The following is a 19,428-nucleotide window of genomic DNA, read 5'->3' as shown; positions in this document are numbered from 1 at the left end:
TTTCTGGTGTTTGACGCGGGGTTGCTCCCACGATCCCATTAATGACTCAGGGTGAGCACCAAACAAACAAGTGTTTCCGCCCGGTTTCGAACCGGGGACCTTTCGCGTGTTAGGCGAACGTGATAACCACTACACTACGGAAACTGTGAAAAGCTCCCTGTCACCCGCGTGGGTGGCCTGAGGCACTTGACCTCCTGACATGATTTCAATTGCCTGACGATATCCAAACATTTGAAATACAAGACATCCTACCTGTTTTTGCACAATGTTAAGTGACGGTCACAAACAAAAAGCAATTCAAAAGAATACATAGTTCATCATTTGAAAACATAGCAAGTTCTCAGATGATGTGGGGCACAAACCTTTTGGTCGATGCGCCCTAATTACCAGTCATGTGAGACAGCACAGTTTGATTCCATTACTCAGAGTGAAGACAGAATTACAAGTGTTTCCGCCCGGTTTCGAACCGGGGACCTTTCGCGTGTGAGGCGAACGTGATAACCACTACACTACGGAAACCGTGAAAGGCTTTTCGCCGGCCAAGAGGCCCACTTAAAACATCTGTGCACACTGACCTGCAGATGGGTCCTCACCTGCTACGGGTGTTCATGGTTTTTTGGCAGGCGATGTATTCAGACGGCTGTGGTGATCCTCTGCCTTTTTTTACCTACAGCCCCCACCAGGAGGTTGACATTTGACTTCTTCATCCCAATTCTCCATAACTACGGGAACGTTCCCCGTCGACGTCAGAACCGCTCTGCCGGCCCGTTGACGTGCCATAACTCATCCATGCAGCAGTCCTCGTTAGTATAGTGGACAGTATCTCCGCCTGTCACGCGGAAGACCGGGGTTCGATTCCCCGACGGGGAGAGTTGAGTTTTCAAGCAGCTGCGGATAATTTACCGGGAAAGACCAAAGCGACGCATCCTCGACATCGTGCATGCTCCTCCTTGCCAAACAGGGCAATGAAGCCAGGATATCCACCTGCATCGATCTCCTACAGAAATAAAGTCATGGGCTGAACCCCCAAATGGTCAGTAGTACATAGTTATCAGACATGTTCAGGATGGTGACTTCTTTGTGCCGTCAACCACGCACTGTTTTCTGGTGTTTGACGCGGGGTTGCTCCCACGATCCCATTAATGACTCAGGGTGAGCACCAAACAAACAAGTGTTTCCGCCCGGTTTCGAACCGGGGACCTTTCGTGTGTTAGGCGAACGTGATAACCACTACACTACGGAAACTGTGAAAGGCTTGTCGCCGTCCAAGAGGCCCACTTAAAACATCTGTGCACACTGACCTGCAGACGGGTCCTCACCTGCTACGGGCGTTCATGGTTTTTCGCAGGCGATGTATTCCGACGGCTGTGGTGATCCTCTGCCTTTTTTTACCTACAGCCCCCACCAGGAGGTTGACATTTGACTTCTTCATCCCAATGTCTCCATAACTACGGGAACGTTCCCCGTCGACGTCAGAACCGCTCTGCCGGCCCGTTGACGTGCCATAACTCATCCATGCAGCAGTCCTCGTTAGTATAGTGGACAGTATCTCCGCCTGTCACGCGGAAGACCGGGGTTCGATTCCCTGACGGGGAGAGTTGAGTTTTCAAGCAGCTGCGGATAATTTACCGGGAAAGACCAAAGCGACGCATCCTCGACATCGTGCATGCTCCTCCTTGCCAAACAGGGCAATGAAGCCAGGATATCCACCTGCATCGATCTCCTACAGAAATAAAGTCATGGGCTGAACCCCCAAATGGTCAGTAGTACATAGTTATCAGACATGTTCAGGATGGTGACTTCTTTGTGCCGTCAACCACGCACTGTTTTCTGGTGTTTGACGCGGGGTTGCTCCCACGATCCCATTAATGACTCAGGGTGAGCACCAAACAAACAAGTGTTTCCGCCCGGTTTCGAACCGGGGACCTTTCGCGTGTTAGGCGAACGTGATAACCACTACACTACGGAAACTGTGAAAAGCTCCCTGTCACCCGCGTGGGTGGCCTGAGGCACTTGACCTCCTGACATGATTTCAATTGCCTGACGATATCCAAACATTTCAAATACAAGACATCCTACCTGTTTTTGCGCAATGTTAAGTGACGGTCACAAACAAAAAGCAATTCAAAAGAAGACATAGTTCATCATTTGAAAACATAGCAAGTTCTCAGATGATGTGGGGCACAAACCTTTTGGTCGATGCGCCCTAATTACCAGTCATGTGAGACAGCACAGTTTGATTCCATTACTCAGAGTGAAGACAAAATTACAAGTGTTTCCGCCCGGTTTCGAACCGGGGACCTTTCGCGTGTGAGGCGAACGTGATAACCACTACACTACGGAAACCGTGAAAGGCTTGTCGCCGTCCAAGAGGCCCAGTTAAAACATATGTGCACACTGACCTGCAGACGGGTCCTCACCTGCTACGGGCGTTCATGGTTTTTCGCAGGCGATGTATTCCGACGGCTGTGGTGATCCTCTGCCTTTTTTTACCTACAGCCCCCACCAGGAGGTTGACATTTGACTTCTTCATCCCAATGTCTCCATAACTACGGGAACGTTCCCCGTCGACGTCAGAACCGCTCTGCCGGCCCGTTGACGTGCCATAACTCATCCATGCAGCAGTCCTCGTTAGTATAGTGGACAGTATCTCCGCCTGTCACGCGGAAGACCGGGGTTCGATTCCCCGACGGGGAGAGTTGACTTTTCAAGCAGCTGCGGATAATTTACCGGGAAAGACCAAAGCGACGCATCCTCGACATCGTGCATGCTCCTCCTTGCAAAACAGGGCAATGAAGCCAGGATATCCACCTGCATCGATCTCCTACAGAAATAAAGTCATGGGCTGAACCCCCAAATGGTCAGTAGTACATAGTTATCAGACATGTTCAGGATGGTGACTTCTTTGTGCCGTCAACCACGCACTGTTTTCTGGTGTTTGACGCGGGGTTGCTCCCACGATGCCATTAATGACTCAGGGTGAGCACCAAACAAACAAGTGTTTCCGCCCGGTTTCGAACCGGGGACCTTTCGCGTGTTAGGCGAACGTGATAACCACTACACTACGGAAACTGTGAAAAGCTCCCTGTCACCCGCGTGGGTGGCCTGAGGCACTTGACCTCCTGACATGATTTCAATTGCCTGACGATATCCAAACATTTGAAATACAAGACATCCTACCTGTTTTTGCGCAATGTTAAGTGACGGTCACAAACAAAAAGCAATTCAAAAGAAGACATAGTTCATCATTTGAAAACATAGCAAGTTCTCAGATGATGTGGGGCACAAACCTTTTGGTCGATGCGCCCTAATTACCAGTCATGTGAGACAGCACAGTTTGATTCCATTACTCAGAGTGAAGACAAAATTACAAGTGTTTCCGCCCGGTTTCGAACCGGGGACCTTTCGCGTGTGAGGCGAACGTGATAACCACTACACTACGGAAACCTTGAAAGGCTTGTCGCCGTCCAAGAGGCCGACTTAAAACATCTGTGCACACTGACCTGCAGACGGGTCCTCACCTGCTACGGGCGTTCATGGTTTTTCGCAGGCGATGTATTCCGACGGCTGTGGTGATCCTCTGCCTTTTTTTACCTACAGCCCCCACCAGGAGGTTGACATTTGACTTCTTCATCCCAATGTCTCCATAACTACGGGAACGTTCCCCGTCGACGTCAGAACCGCTCTGCCGGCCCGTTGACGTGCCATAACTCATCCATGCAGCAGTCCTCGTTAGTATAGTGGACAGTATCTCCGCCTGTCACGCGGAAGACCGGGGTTCGATTCCCCGACGGGGAGAGTTGAGTTTTCAAGCAGCTGCGGATAATTTACCGGGAAAGACCAAAGCGTCGCATCCTCGACATCGTGCATGCTCCTCCTTGCCAAACAGGGCAATGAAGCCAGGATATCCACCTGCATCGATCTCCTACAGAAATGAAGTCATGGGCTGAACCCCCAAATGGTCAGTAGTACATAGTTATCAGACATGTTCAGGATGGTGACTTCTTTGTGCCGTCAACCACGCACTGTTTTCTGGTGTTTGACGCGGGGTTGCTCCCACGATGCCATTAATGACTCAGGGTGAGCACCAAACAAACAAGTGTTTCCGCCCGGTTTCGAACCGGGGACCTTTCGCGTGTTAGGCGAACGTGATAACCACTACACTACGGAAACTGTGAAAAGCTCCCTGTCACCCGCGTGGGTGGCCTGAGGCACTTGACCTCCTGACATGATTTCAATTGCCTGACGATATCCAAACATTTGAAATACAAGACATCCTACCTGTTTTTGCGCAATGTTAAGTGACGGTCACAAACAAAAAGCAATTCAAAAGAAGACATAGTTCATCATTTGAAAACATAGCAAGTTCTCAGATGATGTGGGGCACAAACCTTTTGGTCGATGCGCCCTAATTACCAGTCATGTGAGACAGCACAGTTTGATTCCATTACTCAGAGTGAAGACAAAATTACAAGTGTTTCCGCCCGGTTTCGAACCGGGGACCTTTCGCGTGTGAGGCGAACGTGATAACCACTACACTACGGAAACCGTGAAAGGCTTGTCGCCGTCCAAGAGGCCCACTTAAAACATCTGTGCACACTGACCTGCAGACGGGTCCTCACCTGCTACGGGCGTTCATGGTTTTTCGCAGGCGATGTATTCCGACGGCTGTGGTGATCCTCTGCCTTTTTTTACCTACAGCCCCCACCAGGAGGTTGACATTTGACTTCTTCATCCCAATGTCTCCATAACTACGGGAACGTTCCCCGTCGACGTCAGAACCGCTCTGCCGGCCCGTTGACGTGCCATAACTCATCCACGCAGCAGTCCTCGTTAGTATAGTGGACAGTATCTCCGCCTGTCACGCGGAAGACCGGGGTTCGATTCCCCGACGGGGAGAGTTGAGTTTTCAAGCAGCTGCGGATAATTTACCGGGAAAGACCAAAGCGACGCATCCTCGACATCGTGCATGCTCCTCCTTGCCAAACAGGGCAATGAAGCCAGGATATCCACCTGCATCGATCTCCTACAGAAATAAAGTCATGGGCTGAACCCCCAAATGGTCAGTAGTACATAGTTATCAGACATGTTCAGGATGGTGACTTCTTTGTGCCGTCAACCACGCACTGTTTTCTGGTGTTTGACGCGGGGTTGCTCCCACGATCCCATTAATGACTCAGGGTGAGCACCAAACAAACAAGTGTTTTCGCCCGGTTTCGAACCGGGGACCTTTCGCGTGTTAGGCGAACGTGATAACCACTACACTACGGAAACTGTGAAAAGCTCCCTGTCACCCGCGTGGGTGGCCTGAGGCACTTGACCTCCTGACATGATTTCAATTGCCTGACGATATCCAAACATTTGAAATACAAGACATCCTACCTGTTTTTGCGCAATGTTAAGTGACGGTCACAAACAAAAAGCAATTCAAAAGAAGACATAGTTCATCATTTGAAAACATAGCAAGTTCTCAGATGATGTGGGGCACAAACCTTTTGGTCGATGCGCCCTAATTACCAGTCATGTGAGACAGCACAGTTTGATTCCATTACTCAGAGTGAAGACAAAATTACAAGTGTTTCCGCCCGGTTTCGAACCGGGGACCTTTCGCGTGTGAGGCGAACGTGATAACCACTACACTACGGAAACCGTGAAAGGCTTGTCGCCGTCCAAGAGGTCCACTTAAAACATCTGTGCACACTGACCTGCAGACGGGTCCTCACCTGCTACGGGCGTTCATGGTTTTTCGCAGGCGATGTATTCCGACGGCTGTGGTGATCCTCTGCCTTTTTTTACCTACAGCCCCCACCAGGAGGTTGACATTTGACTTCTTCATCCCAATGTCTCCATAACTACGGGAACGTTCCCCGTCGACGTCAGAACCGCTCTGCCGGCCCGTTGACGTGCCATAACTCATCCACGCAGCAGTCCTCGTTAGTATAGTGGACAGTATCTCCGCCTGTCACGCGGAAGACCGGGGTTCGATTCCCCGACGGGGAGAGTTGAGTTTTCAAGCAGCTGCGGATAATTTACCGGGAAAGACCAAAGCGACGCATCCTCGACATCGTGCATGCTCCTCCTTGCCAAACAGTGCAATGAAACCAGGATATCCACCTGCATCGATCTCCTACAGAAATAAAGTCATGGGCTGAACCCCCAAATGGTCAGTAGTACATAGTTATCAGACATGTTCAGGATGGTGACTTCTTTGTGCCGTCAACCACGCACTGTTTTCTGGTGTTTGACGCGGGGTTGCTCCCACGATGCCATTAATGACTCAGGGTGAGCACCAAACAAACAAGTGTTTCCGCCCGGTTTCGAACCGGGGACCTTTCGCGTGTTAGGCGAACGTGATAACCACTACACTACGGAAACTGTGAAAAGCTCCCTGTCACCCGCGTGGGTGGCCTGAGGCACTTGACCTCCTGACATGATTTCAATTGCCTGACGATATCCAAACATTTGAAATACAAGACATCCTACCTGTTTTTGCGCAATGTTAAGTGACGGTCACAAACAAAAAGCAATTCAAAAGAAGACATAGTTCATCATTTGAAAACATAGCAAGTTCTCAGATGATGTGGGGCACAAACCTTTTGGTCGATGCGCCCTAATTACCAGTCATGTGAGACAGCACAGTTTGATTCCATTACTCAGAGTGAAGACAAAATTACAAGTGTTTCCGCCCGGTTTCGAACCGGGGACCTTTCGCGTGTGAGGCGAACGTGATAACCACTACACTACGGAAACCGTGAAAGGCTTGTCGCCGTCCAAGAGGTCCACTTAAAACATCTGTGCACACTGACCTGCAGACGGGTCCTCACCTGCTACGGGCGTTCATGGTTTTTCGCAGGCGATGTATTCCGACGGCTGTGGTGATCCTCTGCCTTTTTTTACCTACAGCCCCCACCAGGAGGTTGACATTTGACTTCTTCATCCCAATGTCTCCATAACTACGGGAACGTTCCCCGTCGACGTCAGAACCGCTCTGCCGGCCCGTTGACGTGCCATAACTCATCCACGCAGCAGTCCTCGTTAGTATAGTGGACAGTATCTCCGCCTGTCACGCGGAAGACCGGGGTTCGATTCCCCGACGGGGAGAGTTGAGTTTTCAAGCAGCTGCGGATAATTTACCGGGAAAGACCAAAGCGACGCATCCTCGACATCGTGCATGCTCCTCCTTGCCAAACAGGGCAATGAAGCTAGGATATCCACCTGCATCGATCTCCTACAGAAATAAAGTCATGGGCTGAACCCCCAAATGGTCAGTAGTACATAGTTATCAGACATGTTCAGGATGGTGACTTCTTTGTGCCGTCAACCACGCACTGTTTTCTGGTGTTTGACGCGGGGTTGCTTCCACGATGCCATTAATGACTCAGGGTGAGCACCAAACAAACAAGTGTTTCCGCCCGGTTTCGAACCGGGGACCTTTCGCGTGTTAGGCGAACGTGATAACCACTACACTACGGAAACTGTGAAAAGCTCCCTGTCACCCGCGTGGGTGGCCTGAGGCACTTGACCTCCTGACATGATTTCAGTTGCCTGACGATATCCAAACATTTGAAATACAAGACATCCTACCTGTTTTTGCGCAATGTTAAGTGACGGTCACAAACAAAAAGCAATTCAAAAGAAGACATAGTTCATCATTTGAAAACATAGCAAGTTCTCAGATGATGTGGGGCACAAACCTTTTGGTCGATGCGCCCTAATTACCAGTCATGTGAGACAGCACAGTTTGATTCCATTACTCAGAGTGAAGACAAAATTACAAGTGTTTCCGCCCGGTTTCGAACCGGGGACCTTTCGCGTGTGAGGCGAACGTGATAACCACTACACTACAGAAACCTTGAAAGGCTTGTCGCCGTCCAAGAGGCCAAGTTAAAACATCTGTGCACACTGACCTGCAGACGGGTCCTCACCTGCTACGGGCGTTCATGGTTTTTCGCAGGCGATGTATTCCGACGGCTGTGGTGATCCTCTGCCTTTTTTTACCTACAGCCCCCACCAGGAGGTTGACATTTGACTTCTTCATCCCAATGTCTCCATAACTACGGGAACGTTCCCCGTCGACGTCAGAACCGCTCTGCCGGCCCGTTGACGTGCCATAACTATTCCATGCAGCAGTCCTCGTTAGTATAGTGGACAGTATCTCCGCCTGTCACGCGAAAGACCGGGGTTCGATTCCCCGACGGGGAGAGTTGAGTTTTCAAGCAGCTGCGGATAATTTACCGGGAAAGACCAAAGCGACGCATCCTCGACATCGTGCATGCTCCTCCTTGCAAAACAGGGCAATGAAGCCAGGATATCCACCTGCATCGATCTCCTACAGAAATAAAGTCATGGGCTGAACCCCCAAATGGTCAGTAGTACATAGTTATCAGACATGTTCAGGATGGTGACTTCTTTGTGCCGTCAACCACGCACTGTTTTCTGGTGTTTGACGCGGGGTTGCTCCCACGATCCCATTAATGACTCAGGGTGAGCACCAAACAAACAAGTGTTTCCGCCCGGTTTCGAACCGGGGACCTTTCGTGTGTTAGGCGAACGTGATAACCACTACACTACGGAAACTGTGAAAGGCTTGTCGCCGTCCAAGAGGCCCACTTAAAACATCTGTGCACACTGACCTGCAGACGGGTCCTCACCTGCTACGGGCGTTCATGGTTTTTCGCAGGCGATGTATTCCGACGGCTGTGGTGATCCTCTGCCTTTTTTTACCTACAGCCCCCACCAGGAGGTTGACATTTGACTTCTTCATCCCAATGTCTCCATAACTACGGGAACGTTCCCCGTCGACGTCAGAACCGCTCTGCCGGCCCGTTGACGTGCCATAACTCATCCATGCAGCAGTCCTCGTTAGTATAGTGGACAGTATCTCCGCCTGTCACGCGGAAGACCGGGGTTCGATTCCCTGACGGGGAGAGTTGAGTTTTCAAGCAGCTGCGGATAATTTACCGGGAAAGACCAAAGCGACGCATCCTCGACATCGTGCATGCTCCTCCTTGCCAAACAGGGCAATGAAGCCAGGATATCCACCTGCATCGATCTCCTACAGAAATAAAGTCATGGGCTGAACCCCCAAATGGTCAGTAGTACATAGTTATCAGACATGTTCAGGATGGTGACTTCTTTGTGCCGTCAACCACGCACTGTTTTCTGGTGTTTGACGCGGGGTTGCTCCCACGATCCCATTAATGACTCAGGGTGAGCACCAAACAAACAAGTGTTTCCGCCCGGTTTCGAACCGGGGACCTTTCGCGTGTTAGGCGAACGTGATAACCACTACACTACGGAAACTGTGAAAAGCTCCCTGTCACCCGCGTGGGTGGCCTGAGGCACTTGACCTCCTGACATGATTTCAGTTGCCTGACGATATCCAAACATTTGAAATACAAGACATCCTACCTGTTTTTGCGCAATGTTAAGTGACGGTCACAAACAAAAAGCTATTCAAAAGAAGACATAGTTCATCATTTGAAAACATAGCAAGTTCTCAGATGATGTGGGGCACAAACCTTTTGGTCGATGCGCCCTAATTACCAGTCATGTGAGACAGCACAGTTTGATTCCATTACTCAGAGTGAAGACAAAATTACAAGTGTTTCCGCCCGGTTTCGAACCGGGGACCTTTCGCGTGTGAGGCGAACGTGATAACCACTACACTACAGAAACCTTGAAAGGCTTGTCGCCGTCCAAGAGGCCAAGTTAAAACATCTGTGCACACTGACCTGCAGACGGGTCCTCACCTGCTACGGGCGTTCATGGTTTTTCGCAGGCGATGTATTCCGACGGCTGTGGTGATCCTCTGCCTTTTTTTACCTACAGCCCCCACCAGGAGGTTGACATTTGACTTCTTCATCCCAATGTCTCCATAACTACGGGAACGTTCCCCGTCGACGTCAGAACCGCTCTGCCGGCCCGTTGACGTGCCATAACTATTCCATGCAGCAGTCCTCGTTAGTATAGTGGACAGTATCTCCGCCTGTCACGCGAAAGACCGGGGTTCGATTCCCCGACGGGGAGAGTTGAGTTTTCAAGCAGCTGCGGATAATTTACCGGGAAAGACCAAAGCGACGCATCCTCGACATCGTGCATGCTCCTCCTTGCAAAACAGGGCAATGAAGCCAGGATATCCACCTGCATCGATCTCCTACAGAAATAAAGTCATGGGCTGAACCCCCAAATGGTCAGTAGTACATAGTTATCAGACATGTTCAGGATGGTGACTTCTTTGTGCCGTCAACCACGCACTGTTTTCTGGTGTTTGACGCGGGGTTGCTCCCACGATCCCATTAATGACTCAGGGTGAGCACCAAACAAACAAGTGTTTCCGCCCGGTTTCGAACCGGGGACCTTTCGTGTGTTAGGCGAACGTGATAACCACTACACTACGGAAACTGTGAAAGGCTTGTCGCCGTCCAAGAGGCCCACTTAAAACATCTGTGCACACTGACCTGCAGACGGGTCCTCACCTGCTACGGGCGTTCATGGTTTTTCGCAGGCGATGTATTCCGACGGCTGTGGTGATCCTCTGCCTTTTTTTACCTACAGCCCCCACCAGGAGGTTGACATTTGACTTCTTCATCCCAATGTCTCCATAACTACGGGAACGTTCCCCGTCGACGTCAGAACCGCTCTGCCGGCCCGTTGACGTGCCATAACTCATCCATGCAGCAGTCCTCGTTAGTATAGTGGACAGTATCTCCGCCTGTCACGCGGAAGACCGGGGTTCGATTCCCTGACGGGGAGAGTTGAGTTTTCAAGCAGCTGCGGATAATTTACCGGGAAAGACCAAAGCGACGCATCCTCGACATCGTGCATGCTCCTCCTTGCCAAACAGGGCAATGAAGCCAGGATATCCACCTGCATCGATCTCCTACAGAAATAAAGTCATGGGCTGAACCCCCAAATGGTCAGTAGTACATAGTTATCAGACATGTTCAGGATGGTGACTTCTTTGTGCCGTCAACCACGCACTGTTTTCTGGTGTTTGACGCGGGGTTGCTCCCACGATCCCATTAATGACTCAGGGTGAGCACCAAACAAACAAGTGTTTCCGCCCGGTTTCGAACCGGGGACCTTTCGCGTGTTAGGCGAACGTGATAACCACTACACTACGGAAACTGTGAAAAGCTCCCTGTCACCCGCGTGGGTGGCCTGAGGCACTTGACCTCCTGACATGATTTCAATTGCCTGACGATATCCAAACATTTCAAATACAAGACATCCTACCTGTTTTTGCGCAATGTTAAGTGACGGTCACAAACAAAAAGCAATTCAAAAGAAGACATAGTTCATCATTTGAAAACATAGCAAGTTCTCAGATGATGTGGGGCACAAACCTTTTGGTCGATGCGCCCTAATTACCAGTCATGTGAGACAGCACAGTTTGATTCCATTACTCAGAGTGAAGACAAAATTACAAGTGTTTCCGCCCGGTTTCGAACCGGGGACCTTTCGCGTGTGAGGCGAACGTGATAACCACTACACTACGGAAACCGTGAAAGGCTTGTCGCCGTCCAAGAGGCCCAGTTAAAACATATGTGCACACTGACCTGCAGACGGGTCCTCACCTGCTACGGGCGTTCATGGTTTTTCGCAGGCGATGTATTCCGACGGCTGTGGTGATCCTCTGCCTTTTTTTACCTACAGCCCCCACCAGGAGGTTGACATTTGACTTCTTCATCCCAATGTCTCCATAACTACGGGAACGTTCCCCGTCGACGTCAGAACCGCTCTGCCGGCCCGTTGACGTGCCATAACTCATCCATGCAGCAGTCCTCGTTAGTATAGTGGACAGTATCTCCGCCTGTCACGCGGAAGACCGGGGTTCGATTCCCCGACGGGGAGAGTTGAGTTTTCAAGCAGCTGCGGATAATTTACCGGGAAAGACCAAAGCGACGCATCCTCGACATCGTGCATGCTCCTCCTTGCAAAACAGGGCAATGAAGCCAGGATATCCACCTGCATCGATCTCCTACAGAAATAAAGTCATGGGCTGAACCCCCAAATGGTCAGTAGTACATAGTTATCAGACATGTTCAGGATGGTGACTTCTTTGTGCCGTCAACCACGCACTGTTTTCTGGTGTTTGACGCGGGGTTGCTCCCACGATGCCATTAATGACTCAGGGTGAGCACCAAACAAACAAGTGTTTCCGCCCGGTTTCGAACCGGGGACCTTTCGCGTGTTAGGCGAACGTGATAACCACTACACTACGGAAACTGTGAAAAGCTCCCTGTCACCCGCGTGGGTGGCCTGAGGCACTTGACCTCCTGACATGATTTCAATTGCCTGACGATATCCAAACATTTGAAATACAAGACATCCTACCTGTTTTTGCGCAATGTTAAGTGACGGTCACAAACAAAAAGCAATTCAAAAGAAGACATAGTTCATCATTTGAAAACATAGCAAGTTCTCAGATGATGTGGGGCACAAACCTTTTGGTCGATGCGCCCTAATTACCAGTCATGTGAGACAGCACAGTTTGATTCCATTACTCAGAGTGAAGACAAAATTACAAGTGTTTCCGCCCGGTTTCGAACCGGGGACCTTTCGCGTGTGAGGCGAACGTGATAACCACTACACTACGGAAACCTTGAAAGGCTTGTCGCCGTCCAAGAGGCCGACTTAAAACATCTGTGCACACTGACCTGCAGACGGGTCCTCACCTGCTACGGGCGTTCATGGTTTTTCGCAGGCGATGTATTCCGACGGCTGTGGTGATCCTCTGCCTTTTTTTACCTACAGCCCCCACCAGGAGGTTGACATTTGACTTCTTCATCCCAATGTCTCCATAACTACGGGAACGTTCCCCGTCGACGTCAGAACCGCTCTGCCGGCCCGTTGACGTGCCATAACTCATCCATGCAGCAGTCCTCGTTAGTATAGTGGACAGTATCTCCGCCTGTCACGCGGAAGACCGGGGTTCGATTCCCCGACGGGGAGAGTTGAGTTTTCAAGCAGCTGCGGATAATTTACCGGGAAAGACCAAAGCGTCGCATCCTCGACATCGTGCATGCTCCTCCTTGCCAAACAGGGCAATGAAGCCAGGATATCCACCTGCATCGATCTCCTACAGAAATGAAGTCATGGGCTGAACCCCCAAATGGTCAGTAGTACATAGTTATCAGACATGTTCAGGATGGTGACTTCTTTGTGCCGTCAACCACGCACTGTTTTCTGGTGTTTGACGCGGGGTTGCTCCCACGATGCCATTAATGACTCAGGGTGAGCACCAAACAAACAAGTGTTTCCGCCCGGTTTCGAACCGGGGACCTTTCGCGTGTTAGGCGAACGTGATAACCACTACACTACGGAAACTGTGAAAAGCTCCCTGTCACCCGCGTGGGTGGCCTGAGGCACTTGACCTCCTGACATGATTTCAATTGCCTGACGATATCCAAACATTTGAAATACAAGACATCCTACCTGTTTTTGCGCAATGTTAAGTGACGGTCACAAACAAAAAGCAATTCAAAAGAAGACATAGTTCATCATTTGAAAACATAGCAAGTTCTCAGATGATGTGGGGCACAAACCTTTTGGTCGATGCGCCCTAATTACCAGTCATGTGAGACAGCACAGTTTGATTCCATTACTCAGAGTGAAGACAAAATTACAAGTGTTTCCGCCCGGTTTCGAACCGGGGACCTTTCGCGTGTGAGGCGAACGTGATAACCACTACACTACGGAAACCGTGAAAGGCTTGTCGCCGTCCAAGAGGCCCACTTAAAACATCTGTGCACACTGACCTGCAGACGGGTCCTCACCTGCTACGGGCGTTCATGGTTTTTCGCAGGCGATGTATTCCGACGGCTGTGGTGATCCTCTGCCTTTTTTTACCTACAGCCCCCACCAGGAGGTTGACATTTGACTTCTTCATCCCAATGTCTCCATAACTACGGGAACGTTCCCCGTCGACGTCAGAACCGCTCTGCCGGCCCGTTGACGTGCCATAACTCATCCACGCAGCAGTCCTCGTTAGTATAGTGGACAGTATCTCCGCCTGTCACGCGGAAGACCGGGGTTCGATTCCCCGACGGGGAGAGTTGAGTTTTCAAGCAGCTGCGGATAATTTACCGGGAAAGACCAAAGCGACGCATCCTCGACATCGTGCATGCTCCTCCTTGCCAAACAGGGCAATGAAGCCAGGATATCCACCTGCATCGATCTCCTACAGAAATAAAGTCATGGGCTGAACCCCCAAATGGTCAGTAGTACATAGTTATCAGACATGTTCAGGATGGTGACTTCTTTGTGCCGTCAACCACGCACTGTTTTCTGGTGTTTGACGCGGGGTTGCTCCCACGATCCCATTAATGACTCAGGGTGAGCACCAAACAAACAAGTGTTTTCGCCCGGTTTCGAACCGGGGACCTTTCGCGTGTTAGGCGAACGTGATAACCACTACACTACGGAAACTGTGAAAAGCTCCCTGTCACCCGCGTGGGTGGCCTGAGGCACTTGACCTCCTGACATGATTTCAATTGCCTGACGATATCCAAACATTTGAAATACAAGACATCCTACCTGTTTTTGCGCAATGTTAAGTGACGGTCACAAACAAAAAGCAATTCAAAAGAAGACATAGTTCATCATTTGAAAACATAGCAAGTTCTCAGATGATGTGGGGCACAAACCTTTTGGTCGATGCGCCCTAATTACCAGTCATGTGAGACAGCACAGTTTGATTCCATTACTCAGAGTGAAGACAAAATTACAAGTGTTTCCGCCCGGTTTCGAACCGGGGACCTTTCGCGTGTGAGGCGAACGTGATAACCACTACACTACGGAAACCGTGAAAGGCTTGTCGCCGTCCAAGAGGTCCACTTAAAACATCTGTGCACACTGACCTGCAGACGGGTCCTCACCTGCTACGGGCGTTCATGGTTTTTCGCAGGCGATGTATTCCGACGGCTGTGGTGATCCTCTGCCTTTTTTTACCTACAGCCCCCACCAGGAGGTTGACATTTGACTTCTTCATCCCAATGTCTCCATAACTACGGGAACGTTCCCCGTCGACGTCAGAACCGCTCTGCCGGCCCGTTGACGTGCCATAACTCATCCACGCAGCAGTCCTCGTTAGTATAGTGGACAGTATCTCCGCCTGTCACGCGGAAGACCGGGGTTCGATTCCCCGACGGGGAGAGTTGAGTTTTCAAGCAGCTGCGGATAATTTACCGGGAAAGACCAAAGCGACGCATCCTCGACATCGTGCATGCTCCTCCTTGCCAAACAGTGCAATGAAACCAGGATATCCACCTGCATCGATCTCCTACAGAAATAAAGTCATGGGCTGAACCCCCAAATGGTCAGTAGTACATAGTTATCAGACATGTTCAGGATGGTGACTTCTTTGTGCCGTCAACCACGCACTGTTTTCTGGTGTTTGACGCGGGGTTGCTCCCACGATGCCATTAATGACTCAGGGTGAGCACCAAACAAACAAGTGTTTCCGCCCGGTTTCGAACCGGGGACCTTTCGCGTGTTAGGCGAACGTGATAACCACTACACTACGGAAACTGTGAAAAGCTCCCTGTCACCCGCGTGGGTGGCCTGAGGCACTTGACCTCCTGACATGATTTCAATTGCCTGACGATATCCAAACATTTGAAATACAAGACATCCTACCTGTTTTTGCGCAATGTTAAGTGACGGTCACAAACAAAAAGCAATTCAAAAGAAGACATAGTTCATCATTTGAAAACATAGCAAGTTCTCAGATGATGTGGGGCACAAACCTTTTGGTCGATGCGCCCTAATTACCAGTCATGTGAGACAGCACAGTTTGATTCCATTACTCAGAGTGAAGACAAAATTACAAGTGTTTCCGCCCGGTTTCGAACCGGGGACCTTTCGCGTGTGAGGCGAACGTGATAACCACTACACTACGGAAACCGTGAAAGGCTTGTCGCCGTCCAAGAGGTCCACTTAAAACATCTGTGCACACTGACCTGCAGACGGGTCCTCACCTGCTACGGGCGTTCATGGTTTTTCGCAGGCGATGTATTCCGACGGCTGTGGTGATCCTCTGCCTTTTTTTACCTACAGCCCCCACCAGGAGGTTGACATTTGACTTCTTCATCCCAATGTCTCCATAACTACGGGAACGTTCCCCGTCGACGTCAGAACCGCTCTGCCGGCCCGTTGACGTGCCATAACTCATCCACGCAGCAGTCCTCGTTAGTATAGTGGACAGTATCTCCGCCTGTCACGCGGAAGACCGGGGTTCGATTCCCCGACGGGGAGAGTTGAGTTTTCAAGCAGCTGCGGATAATTTACCGGGAAAGACCAAAGCGACGCATCCTCGACATCGTGCATGCTCCTCCTTGCCAAACAGGGCAATGAAGCTAGGATATCCACCTGCATCGATCTCCTACAGAAATAAAGTCATGGGCTGAACCCCCAAATGGTCAGTAGTACATAGTTATCAGACATGTTCAGGATGGTGACTTCTTTGTGCCGTCAACCACGCACTGTTTTCTGGTGTTTGACGCGGGGTTGCTTCCACGATGCCATTAATGACTCAGGGTGAGCACCAAACAAACAAGTGTTTCCGCCCGGTTTCGAACCGGGGACCTTTCGCGTGTTAGGCGAACGTGATAACCACTACACTACGGAAACTGTGAAAAGCTCCCTGTCACCCGCGTGGGTGGCCTGAGGCACTTGACCTCCTGACATGATTTCAGTTGCCTGACGATATCCAAACATTTGAAATACAAGACATCCTACCTGTTTTTGCGCAATGTTAAGTGACGGTCACAAACAAAAAGCAATTCAAAAGAAGACATAGTTCATCATTTGAAAACATAGCAAGTTCTCAGATGATGTGGGGCACAAACCTTTTGGTCGATGCGCCCTAATTACCAGTCATGTGAGACAGCACAGTTTGATTCCATTACTCAGAGTGAAGACAAAATTACAAGTGTTTCCGCCCGGTTTCGAACCGGGGACCTTTCGCGTGTGAGGCGAACGTGATAACCACTACACTACAGAAACCTTGAAAGGCTTGTCGCCGTCCAAGAGGCCAAGTTAAAACATCTGTGCACACTGACCTGCAGACGGGTCCTCACCTGCTACGGGCGTTCATGGTTTTTCGCAGGCGATGTATTCCGACGGCTGTGGTGATCCTCTGCCTTTTTTTACCTACAGCCCCCACCAGGAGGTTGACATTTGACTTCTTCATCCCAATGTCTCCATAACTACGGGAACGTTCCCCGTCGACGTCAGAACCGCTCTGCCGGCCCGTTGACGTGCCATAACTATTCCATGCAGCAGTCCTCGTTAGTATAGTGGACAGTATCTCCGCCTGTCACGCGAAAGACCGGGGTTCGATTCCCCGACGGGGAGAGTTGAGTTTTCAAGCAGCTGCGGATAATTTACCGGGAAAGACCAAAGCGACGCATCCTCGACATCGTGCATGCTCCTCCTTGCAAAACAGGGCAATGAAGCCAGGATATCCACCTGCATCGATCTCCTACAGAAATAAAGTCATGGGCTGAACCCCCAAATGGTCAGTAGTACATAGTTATCAGACATGTTCAGGATGGTGACTTCTTTGTGCCGTCAACCACGCACTGTTTTCTGGTGTTTGACGCGGGGTTGCTCCCACGATGCCATTAATGACTCAGGGTGAGCACCAAACAAACAAGTGTTTCCGCCCGGTTTCGAACCGGGGACCTTTCGCGTGTTAGGCGAACGTGATAACCACTACACTACGGAAACTGTGAAAAGCTCCCTGTCACCCGCGTGGGTGGCCTGAGGCACTTGACCTCCTGACATGATTTCAATTGCCTGACGATATCCAAACATTTGAAATACAAGACATCCTACCTGTTTTTGCGCAATGTTAAGTGACGGTCACAAACAAAAAGCAATTCAAAAGAAGACATAGTTCATCATTTGAAAACATAGCAAGTTCTCAGATGATGTGGGGCACAAACCTTTTGGTCGATGCGCCCTAATTACCAGTCATGTGAGACAGCACAGTTTGATTCCATTACTCAGAGTGAAGACAAAATTACAAGTGTTTCCGCCCGGTTTCGAACCGGGGACCTTTCGCGTGTGAGGCGAACGTGATAACCACTACACTACGGAAACCTTGAAAGGCTTGTCGCCGTCCAAGAGGCCCACTTAAAACATCTGTGCACACTGACCTGCAGACGGGTCCTCACCTGCTACGGGCGTTCATGGTTTTTCGCAGGCGATGTATTCCGACGGCTGTGGTGATCCTCTGCCTTTTTTTACCTACAGCCCCCACCAGGAGGTTGACATTTGACTTCTTCATCCCAATGTCTCTATAACTACGGGAACGTTCCCCGTCGACGTCAGAACCGCTCTGCCGGCCCGTTGACGTGCCATAACTCATCCATGCAGCAGTCCTCGTTAGTATAGTGGACAGTATCTCCGCCTGTCACGCGGAAGACCGGGGTTCGATTCCCCGACGGGGAGAGTTGAGTTTTCAAGCAGCTGCGGATAATTTACCGGGAAAGACCAAAGCGTCGCATCCTCGACATCGTGCATGCTCCTCCTTGCCAAACAGGGCAATGAAGCCAGGATATCCACCTGCATCGATCTCCTACAGAAATAAAGTCATGGGCTGAACCCCCAAATGGTCAGTAGTACATAGTTATCAGACATGTTCAGGATGGTGACTTCTTTGTGCCGTCAACCACGCACTGTTTTCTGGTGTTTGACGCGGGGTTGCTCCCACGATCCCATTAATGACTCAGGGTGAGCACCAAACAAACAAGTGTTTCCGCCCGGTTTCGAACCGGGGACCTTTCGCGTGTTAGGCGAACGTGATAACCACTACACTACGGAAACTGTGAAAAGCTCCCTGTCACCCGCGTGGGTGGCCTGAGGCACTTGACCTCCTGACATGATTTCAATTGCCTGACGATATCCAAACATTTGAAATACAAGACATCCTACCTGTTTTTGCGCAATGTTAAGTGACGGTCACAAACAAAAAGCAATTCAAAAGAAGACATAGTTCATCATTTGAAAACATAGCAAGTTCTCAGATGATGTGGGGCACAAACCTTTTGGTCGATGCGCCCTAATTACCAGTCATGTGAGACAGCACAGTTTGATTCCATTACTCAGAGTGAAGACAAAATTACAAGTGTTTCCGCCCGGTTTCGAACCGGGGACCTTTCGCGTGTGAGGCAAACGTGATAACCACTACACTACGGAAACCGTGAAAGGCTTGTCGCCGTCCAAGAGGCCCACTTAAAACATCTGTGCACACTGACCTGCAGACGGGTCCTCACCTGCTACGGGCGTTCATGGTTTTTCGCAGGCGATGTATTCCGACGGCTGTGGTGATCCTCTGCCTTTTTTTACCTACAGCCCCCACCAGGAGGTTGACATTTGACTTCTTCATCCCAATGTCTACATAACTACGGGAACGTT

At 50.3% G+C, this 19,428-nt stretch overlaps 42 non-coding genes across 42 annotated transcripts; 12 read left to right on the top strand and 30 right to left on the bottom strand.

Moving 5' to 3' along the window:
* Positions 1-71: 71 nt before the first annotated feature.
* trnav-aac (transfer RNA valine (anticodon AAC)) lies at positions 72-144 on the bottom strand. The gene has a single exon. It is a non-coding gene; the product is annotated as a tRNA-Val (tRNA).
* A 302-nt stretch (positions 145-446) lies between these two features.
* On the bottom strand, positions 447-519 carry trnav-cac (transfer RNA valine (anticodon CAC)). The gene has a single exon. It is a non-coding gene; the product is annotated as a tRNA-Val (tRNA).
* A 279-nt stretch (positions 520-798) lies between these two features.
* On the top strand, positions 799-870 carry trnad-guc (transfer RNA aspartic acid (anticodon GUC)). Its single transcript has one exon. It is a non-coding gene; the product is annotated as a tRNA-Asp (tRNA).
* Positions 871-1,898: 1,028 nt separating this feature from the next.
* Positions 1,899-1,971, bottom strand: trnav-aac (transfer RNA valine (anticodon AAC)). Its single transcript has one exon. It is a non-coding gene; the product is annotated as a tRNA-Val (tRNA).
* A 302-nt stretch (positions 1,972-2,273) lies between these two features.
* trnav-cac (transfer RNA valine (anticodon CAC)) lies at positions 2,274-2,346 on the bottom strand. Its single transcript has one exon. It is a non-coding gene; the product is annotated as a tRNA-Val (tRNA).
* Positions 2,347-2,625: 279 nt separating this feature from the next.
* trnad-guc (transfer RNA aspartic acid (anticodon GUC)) lies at positions 2,626-2,697 on the top strand. The gene has a single exon. It is a non-coding gene; the product is annotated as a tRNA-Asp (tRNA).
* A 302-nt stretch (positions 2,698-2,999) lies between these two features.
* On the bottom strand, positions 3,000-3,072 carry trnav-aac (transfer RNA valine (anticodon AAC)). The gene has a single exon. It is a non-coding gene; the product is annotated as a tRNA-Val (tRNA).
* Positions 3,073-3,374: 302 nt separating this feature from the next.
* On the bottom strand, positions 3,375-3,447 carry trnav-cac (transfer RNA valine (anticodon CAC)). The gene has a single exon. It is a non-coding gene; the product is annotated as a tRNA-Val (tRNA).
* A 279-nt stretch (positions 3,448-3,726) lies between these two features.
* On the top strand, positions 3,727-3,798 carry trnad-guc (transfer RNA aspartic acid (anticodon GUC)). Its single transcript has one exon. It is a non-coding gene; the product is annotated as a tRNA-Asp (tRNA).
* Positions 3,799-4,100: 302 nt separating this feature from the next.
* trnav-aac (transfer RNA valine (anticodon AAC)) lies at positions 4,101-4,173 on the bottom strand. Its single transcript has one exon. It is a non-coding gene; the product is annotated as a tRNA-Val (tRNA).
* Positions 4,174-4,475: 302 nt separating this feature from the next.
* trnav-cac (transfer RNA valine (anticodon CAC)) lies at positions 4,476-4,548 on the bottom strand. Its single transcript has one exon. It is a non-coding gene; the product is annotated as a tRNA-Val (tRNA).
* A 279-nt stretch (positions 4,549-4,827) lies between these two features.
* Positions 4,828-4,899, top strand: trnad-guc (transfer RNA aspartic acid (anticodon GUC)). The gene has a single exon. It is a non-coding gene; the product is annotated as a tRNA-Asp (tRNA).
* Positions 4,900-5,576: 677 nt separating this feature from the next.
* Positions 5,577-5,649, bottom strand: trnav-cac (transfer RNA valine (anticodon CAC)). The gene has a single exon. It is a non-coding gene; the product is annotated as a tRNA-Val (tRNA).
* A 279-nt stretch (positions 5,650-5,928) lies between these two features.
* Positions 5,929-6,000, top strand: trnad-guc (transfer RNA aspartic acid (anticodon GUC)). The gene has a single exon. It is a non-coding gene; the product is annotated as a tRNA-Asp (tRNA).
* A 302-nt stretch (positions 6,001-6,302) lies between these two features.
* On the bottom strand, positions 6,303-6,375 carry trnav-aac (transfer RNA valine (anticodon AAC)). The gene has a single exon. It is a non-coding gene; the product is annotated as a tRNA-Val (tRNA).
* Positions 6,376-6,677: 302 nt separating this feature from the next.
* Positions 6,678-6,750, bottom strand: trnav-cac (transfer RNA valine (anticodon CAC)). Its single transcript has one exon. It is a non-coding gene; the product is annotated as a tRNA-Val (tRNA).
* Positions 6,751-7,029: 279 nt separating this feature from the next.
* trnad-guc (transfer RNA aspartic acid (anticodon GUC)) lies at positions 7,030-7,101 on the top strand. Its single transcript has one exon. It is a non-coding gene; the product is annotated as a tRNA-Asp (tRNA).
* Positions 7,102-7,403: 302 nt separating this feature from the next.
* Positions 7,404-7,476, bottom strand: trnav-aac (transfer RNA valine (anticodon AAC)). Its single transcript has one exon. It is a non-coding gene; the product is annotated as a tRNA-Val (tRNA).
* Positions 7,477-7,778: 302 nt separating this feature from the next.
* Positions 7,779-7,851, bottom strand: trnav-cac (transfer RNA valine (anticodon CAC)). Its single transcript has one exon. It is a non-coding gene; the product is annotated as a tRNA-Val (tRNA).
* A 1,379-nt stretch (positions 7,852-9,230) lies between these two features.
* On the bottom strand, positions 9,231-9,303 carry trnav-aac (transfer RNA valine (anticodon AAC)). The gene has a single exon. It is a non-coding gene; the product is annotated as a tRNA-Val (tRNA).
* A 302-nt stretch (positions 9,304-9,605) lies between these two features.
* On the bottom strand, positions 9,606-9,678 carry trnav-cac (transfer RNA valine (anticodon CAC)). Its single transcript has one exon. It is a non-coding gene; the product is annotated as a tRNA-Val (tRNA).
* Positions 9,679-11,057: 1,379 nt separating this feature from the next.
* On the bottom strand, positions 11,058-11,130 carry trnav-aac (transfer RNA valine (anticodon AAC)). Its single transcript has one exon. It is a non-coding gene; the product is annotated as a tRNA-Val (tRNA).
* Positions 11,131-11,432: 302 nt separating this feature from the next.
* trnav-cac (transfer RNA valine (anticodon CAC)) lies at positions 11,433-11,505 on the bottom strand. The gene has a single exon. It is a non-coding gene; the product is annotated as a tRNA-Val (tRNA).
* A 279-nt stretch (positions 11,506-11,784) lies between these two features.
* trnad-guc (transfer RNA aspartic acid (anticodon GUC)) lies at positions 11,785-11,856 on the top strand. The gene has a single exon. It is a non-coding gene; the product is annotated as a tRNA-Asp (tRNA).
* A 302-nt stretch (positions 11,857-12,158) lies between these two features.
* On the bottom strand, positions 12,159-12,231 carry trnav-aac (transfer RNA valine (anticodon AAC)). Its single transcript has one exon. It is a non-coding gene; the product is annotated as a tRNA-Val (tRNA).
* Positions 12,232-12,533: 302 nt separating this feature from the next.
* On the bottom strand, positions 12,534-12,606 carry trnav-cac (transfer RNA valine (anticodon CAC)). The gene has a single exon. It is a non-coding gene; the product is annotated as a tRNA-Val (tRNA).
* Positions 12,607-12,885: 279 nt separating this feature from the next.
* On the top strand, positions 12,886-12,957 carry trnad-guc (transfer RNA aspartic acid (anticodon GUC)). Its single transcript has one exon. It is a non-coding gene; the product is annotated as a tRNA-Asp (tRNA).
* Positions 12,958-13,259: 302 nt separating this feature from the next.
* On the bottom strand, positions 13,260-13,332 carry trnav-aac (transfer RNA valine (anticodon AAC)). Its single transcript has one exon. It is a non-coding gene; the product is annotated as a tRNA-Val (tRNA).
* Positions 13,333-13,634: 302 nt separating this feature from the next.
* On the bottom strand, positions 13,635-13,707 carry trnav-cac (transfer RNA valine (anticodon CAC)). Its single transcript has one exon. It is a non-coding gene; the product is annotated as a tRNA-Val (tRNA).
* Positions 13,708-13,986: 279 nt separating this feature from the next.
* Positions 13,987-14,058, top strand: trnad-guc (transfer RNA aspartic acid (anticodon GUC)). The gene has a single exon. It is a non-coding gene; the product is annotated as a tRNA-Asp (tRNA).
* Positions 14,059-14,735: 677 nt separating this feature from the next.
* On the bottom strand, positions 14,736-14,808 carry trnav-cac (transfer RNA valine (anticodon CAC)). Its single transcript has one exon. It is a non-coding gene; the product is annotated as a tRNA-Val (tRNA).
* Positions 14,809-15,087: 279 nt separating this feature from the next.
* trnad-guc (transfer RNA aspartic acid (anticodon GUC)) lies at positions 15,088-15,159 on the top strand. The gene has a single exon. It is a non-coding gene; the product is annotated as a tRNA-Asp (tRNA).
* Positions 15,160-15,461: 302 nt separating this feature from the next.
* Positions 15,462-15,534, bottom strand: trnav-aac (transfer RNA valine (anticodon AAC)). The gene has a single exon. It is a non-coding gene; the product is annotated as a tRNA-Val (tRNA).
* A 302-nt stretch (positions 15,535-15,836) lies between these two features.
* On the bottom strand, positions 15,837-15,909 carry trnav-cac (transfer RNA valine (anticodon CAC)). Its single transcript has one exon. It is a non-coding gene; the product is annotated as a tRNA-Val (tRNA).
* Positions 15,910-16,188: 279 nt separating this feature from the next.
* trnad-guc (transfer RNA aspartic acid (anticodon GUC)) lies at positions 16,189-16,260 on the top strand. The gene has a single exon. It is a non-coding gene; the product is annotated as a tRNA-Asp (tRNA).
* Positions 16,261-16,562: 302 nt separating this feature from the next.
* Positions 16,563-16,635, bottom strand: trnav-aac (transfer RNA valine (anticodon AAC)). The gene has a single exon. It is a non-coding gene; the product is annotated as a tRNA-Val (tRNA).
* Positions 16,636-16,937: 302 nt separating this feature from the next.
* Positions 16,938-17,010, bottom strand: trnav-cac (transfer RNA valine (anticodon CAC)). Its single transcript has one exon. It is a non-coding gene; the product is annotated as a tRNA-Val (tRNA).
* A 653-nt stretch (positions 17,011-17,663) lies between these two features.
* Positions 17,664-17,736, bottom strand: trnav-aac (transfer RNA valine (anticodon AAC)). Its single transcript has one exon. It is a non-coding gene; the product is annotated as a tRNA-Val (tRNA).
* Positions 17,737-18,038: 302 nt separating this feature from the next.
* On the bottom strand, positions 18,039-18,111 carry trnav-cac (transfer RNA valine (anticodon CAC)). The gene has a single exon. It is a non-coding gene; the product is annotated as a tRNA-Val (tRNA).
* A 279-nt stretch (positions 18,112-18,390) lies between these two features.
* trnad-guc (transfer RNA aspartic acid (anticodon GUC)) lies at positions 18,391-18,462 on the top strand. The gene has a single exon. It is a non-coding gene; the product is annotated as a tRNA-Asp (tRNA).
* A 302-nt stretch (positions 18,463-18,764) lies between these two features.
* trnav-aac (transfer RNA valine (anticodon AAC)) lies at positions 18,765-18,837 on the bottom strand. Its single transcript has one exon. It is a non-coding gene; the product is annotated as a tRNA-Val (tRNA).
* Positions 18,838-19,139: 302 nt separating this feature from the next.
* On the bottom strand, positions 19,140-19,212 carry trnav-cac (transfer RNA valine (anticodon CAC)). Its single transcript has one exon. It is a non-coding gene; the product is annotated as a tRNA-Val (tRNA).
* Positions 19,213-19,428: the final 216 nt, after the last annotated feature.

The sequence above is a fragment of the Scomber scombrus genome, chromosome 17 (assembly GCF_963691925.1).
Source record: "Scomber scombrus chromosome 17, fScoSco1.1, whole genome shotgun sequence".
NCBI lineage: Eukaryota > Metazoa > Chordata > Actinopteri > Scombriformes > Scombridae > Scomber > Scomber scombrus.
The sequence above is the reverse complement of the archived record's forward strand: the minus strand, read 5'-3'. Positions and strand labels throughout refer to the sequence as shown.